This window comes from Lipotes vexillifer, unplaced genomic scaffold, assembly GCF_000442215.2.
Source record: "Lipotes vexillifer unplaced genomic scaffold, Lipotes_vexillifer_v1.1 scaffold481, whole genome shotgun sequence".
NCBI lineage: Eukaryota > Metazoa > Chordata > Mammalia > Artiodactyla > Lipotidae > Lipotes > Lipotes vexillifer.
In genome coordinates this window covers 476,176-480,356 of record NW_006789873.1, presented here as the reverse complement: position 1 = coordinate 480,356, position 4,181 = coordinate 476,176, and the positions used below count along the sequence as shown (strand labels likewise).

Genomic DNA, 4,181 nt, shown 5'->3' with positions numbered 1-4,181 from the left:
CTTCTGTCTTGCAAAGACCCCAGAGTAGGCGAGCGAGTGGGAGGCTGTGGACCAGGCAAGGCCATTCTTGGTTTAGTTATTATCATTATTAAAACCACCTAGGGCTTTTGTGTCAGCTGGAGGTCACTTCTCAACACTTTTCCCCAGTCCTTCAGTTTTTTTTTTTTTTAATATAACTTATTTTTTTTTGGCTGCGTTGGGTCTTTGTTGCTGCACGTGGGCTTTCTCTAGTTGCAGTGTGCGGGCTTCTCACTGCAGTGGCTTCTCTTGCTGTGGAGCACGGGCTCTAGGCGCGCGGGCTTCAGTAGTTGCAGCATGGGGGCTCAGTAGTTGTGGCTCACGGGCTCTGGAGTGCAGGCTCAGTAGTTGTGGTGCATGGGCTTAGTTGCTCCGTGGCATGTGGGATCTTCCCGGACCAGGGTTCGAACCAGTGTCCCCTGCATTGGCAGGAGGATTCTTAACCACTGCACCACCAGGGAAGTCCCAGTCCTTCAGTTCTTTTTTTTTTAAGTTTTCAAATGTACTTTATTTCTACAGTCACGCCATATGTTAATGGGTACATGATGCTTTTTACTTGGCATCAATTATGAGTTGATTTTGAAACAATTCGGTATGAAATCAGCTGGGATGATTAGTGTTCTCTCCATTCCTTTGGGGTGACTCTGCAAACAGGGGACAGGTTCCATTCTATTCCAATTTGTGTTGCTGTATATGCCCATACAGCAACATGGAAAGTGGCTCCACTGGCTAATACAGCATTACGATATTTGTCATGGAAATCAGGTGCCCGCTTCTGGTGGTTCTGCCTTGCCATTGTTTGCTGAATGCTTCGAGCTCCGAGACAATTTAGTGCGTTTTTGGCCAAGGGAAGCATCGTGAAGCTGAAGACAGAAAGGCGGTAACTCCAGTCCTTCAGTTTTGACTTCACCTTCCAAGTCGGTAGAAGCCCGGAAGGCTTATTTTCAAGTTTCTTTCTTACCCACTGCTCTAAGAAAGTTTGCTCCTTATGAAAGTTCTTCTTTTGCTTTTCAGACTCAGCCACTAGCTGGAGGGTCATCTTCGGTAGTGCATTTTTGCCCACACAAAGTGGGGTCCCTCCTCAGCTCTTTTAGTAGCTGGCGTAGCTTAGATCACAGCACGTGCCTGCTGGGATGGGCCTTCAGCGTCATCTAATGCAGGCCCTCGGTTTACCAAGGTCAGCAGCTAAATCCCAGGGGCGTCAAGAGACTAGCCCAGGGTCACACAGTGAGCTGGTGGCAGAACTGAGACTCAAACATTGTTTTCTTGGGCTCCGGCTTGGCGCTCTTTTTACTCGGCCACGGTGAACGGGTGTTGGCGGCCCAGCTCTGGCTCATACAGATCGAACACAAAACTGACTGTGTTTTTCAGTCTGACCGCTGTGGTTTGCTCAGCTGAACAAGTCGAAACTGCTCTGGCCAGATCGACCATTAACTTTTGAAGTGAACGGAGTTGAAAATTAGTGTCAATAATTGACAGTGGGGCTGGCCCTGTAAGTTCTGCACATACCTGTAACTCTTGACTCTACTCCACCTCAGCTCCCCAAGCATCTCCTCCACTGGCCTGTTATGCATGTTTCATCGTGCCTTATGGTGGGGATCATTCATTGGGGTAAAGCACTGCCCTCTTTTTTTTAAAAAAATATTATTTAACATCTTTATTGGAGTATAATAGCTTTACAATGGTGTGTTAGTTTCTGCTTTATAACAAAGTGAATCAGCCATACATATACATGTATCCTCATATCCCCTCCCTCTTGCGTCTCCCTCCCTCCCACCCTCCCTATCCCCCCCTTCTAGGTGGTCACAAAGCACCCAGCTGATCTCCCTGTGCCATGCGGCTGCTTCCCACTAGCTATGTACCTTACGTTTGGTAGTGTATATATGTCCATGCCACTCTCTCGCTTTGTCTTACCCTTCCCCCTCCCCGTGTCCTCAAGTCCGTTCTCTAGTAGGTCTGTGTCTTTATTCCTATCTTACCCCTGGGTTCTTCATGACATTTTTTTTCTTAGGTTCCATATATATGTGTTAGCATACGGTATTTGTCTTTCTCTTTCTGACTTACTTCACTCTGTATGACAGAATCTAGGTCCATCCACCTCATTACAAATAGCTCAGTTTCGTTTCTTTTTATGGCTGAGTCACATTCCATAGGTATCTTTCTGAGTTAGTAATTTTGGCATTTGGTAGAAGCCCTGCCCTCTTTCCCCTCTTTTGTGGATGTGTCTCCTGCCAGGGGTCACGTGGACATGTCCCACCCCCTCGGTGCGATTAAACGGATCAGAGGCTTTCCTCCTCCAGGGGACACCAGCCAGGAGAGCACTGGAGAGGTGTGGAGGGAGGGTGAGAAAAGACAGCAGGTAAAGAAGACGGGTGGGGGCAAAGCCAGCCACCTGTCATTAAATGTGTGTATGTTACTGTTGTGGGAAATGCAGCCCAGAGCTCAAACCAAAGATAGAGTCAGAAGGGAAGGAACATTTCCTCAATCTACTCCTTCTAGGAACTAGACCGAGTGCTCCCCAGAGATTATTTTTGTTAGCTCATACAACAACCCAGGGAGCTTGTTATAGCCCCATTTTCACGGATAAGAAAACTGAGGCTGTGAGGGAGGAGCTCAGAGAACCCTGATGAAACCCCAGGCTGATGAGCTCTACAAGCCTGTGCTCTCTCCTTTTTTAAAAAAAACTCGTTTCAGATTGGCTTCCTCTTTACTATACCCCTAAGCCAGCTTTTGGAAGGTACCTGGTCAGGCTGTTTTCTAAGATTGGAGACTGAGGCCCAAAGAAGTGATGTGACTGTCACAGGAGCGGAGTCTGACCTGCTGCCTATGGTGGTTTCCAGGCCTTGGGTCACCATGGCTTTCAAGGCCCTGCCTGAACCGACTCTTCCATTGGCTGTCAGTGAGAAGTGGTGGTGTCACTGTCAGGGAAATGGTGGGCAGCCCCCATCAGGAGAAGGGCAGCCACGGGTCTGCATGTTCAGAGTCGACCGTGAACCCTGGTCCAGTGCTTCTTTCTCTTGCCTTTGCACCACACGTTCGTTCGGCACACACTTCACCCCGGAATCCTCCTCCTCTTTTAATTCCTTCAGCCCCGTGGCTTTTTTTTTTTTAAAGCTAAACAAATAAAAGTCAATGCTTCGTGGGGGAAAAACAGACAGTGGTCGAGAGTGCTGTCTATAACACACTCAACCTGTTTAGAATATTAAAGCTCGAATTTCAGAGCAGCGCTTTCCGTGAAATACTGCTGCTCATTCAGCTTGGAGAGATGCATAAAACCAGCAACGAAGTGACTCAATACTTTGCATGCCTTCAATCTTTGTGACAAAAATCGCCTATAATTGAGAGTATGAGCGTTTTTTTGTTTTAAATTAGCGACAGCTGGAAAGACAGCATTGCGGCGAATGCTCAGGCTAAGGGGAAAGCATATCTTTTTAGTGTTTTATGCTCTGTATAAAGAATGGCAGCAATTTCTTCCACAGTGAGTTTTCACTGTTTCTGTTTCAGTTTGAACAGGGGACCCTGCTGTTACCCCTGCCACATAGGCTCAGAACAAGTCCAGCTGCTGATGGCCCGGTGGCCCCCCCTGCCATGTGAGTGTCACAGAAAGCAGGGAGGACCATGCTGTCCCCTGCAACAAGGCGCTGAGGGTTTGGCAACACTTTGGCCCTGAGAAAGACAAGAAAAGCGTGTGACTTACCATGTGAGAGCAGGAAAATGCCCTTCAAGGCACAACACTGACTTTGCCTTCTTACAAATAGGGAAGCTGAGCCCAAGAGCGAGCAAGTATCTTCCTCGGGGTCAATACAGGGTCTCATTCTCAGCAGTCAACACAAGAAGCCAGGTCACTAGGCTCCCAGGCCACCGCGTTCTCAGCCATCTCCTGCTCTCCTCTCAGACTCCAGTGAAAGCAAATGCATATTTGGGAGCGCACTGCTTAGTACGCAAGCCAGCCTGACCTTTATGTTCCCAGAATCGGCAACCTTTTGTGGAAACCATGGAATGACAAGGTTCTGGAAAAATAATGAAAAGCACACCACACTGTGGAGACAACCAGAAGCCCTGATCAGACTGCGGAGTCCTCACTTTCCAAGTCCTGAATCCCAAGTACACACACACACACACACACACACACACACACACACACACACACACACACACACGCA

General features: G+C 48.1%; 1 protein-coding gene and 1 pseudogene across 2 annotated transcripts in view; one reads left to right on the top strand and one right to left on the bottom strand.

The window, feature by feature from the left end:
• Window positions 1-514: 514 nt before the first annotated feature.
• On the bottom strand, window positions 515-896 carry LOC103082153 (cytochrome c oxidase subunit 7B, mitochondrial pseudogene; annotated as a pseudogene). The gene has a single exon (XR_014368667.1). The product of XR_014368667.1 is annotated as a cytochrome c oxidase subunit 7B, mitochondrial pseudogene (transcript).
• Window positions 897-3,961: 3,065 nt separating this feature from the next.
• Window positions 3,962-4,181, top strand: part of HS6ST2 (heparan sulfate 6-O-sulfotransferase 2) — a 304,245-nt gene continuing 304,025 nt past the window's right edge. The window contains exon 1 of the mRNA XM_007462871.1: window positions 3,962-4,108. The gene's annotated coding sequence lies outside the window, so the exon portion shown is untranslated. The remainder of the gene's footprint in view (window positions 4,109-4,181) is intronic.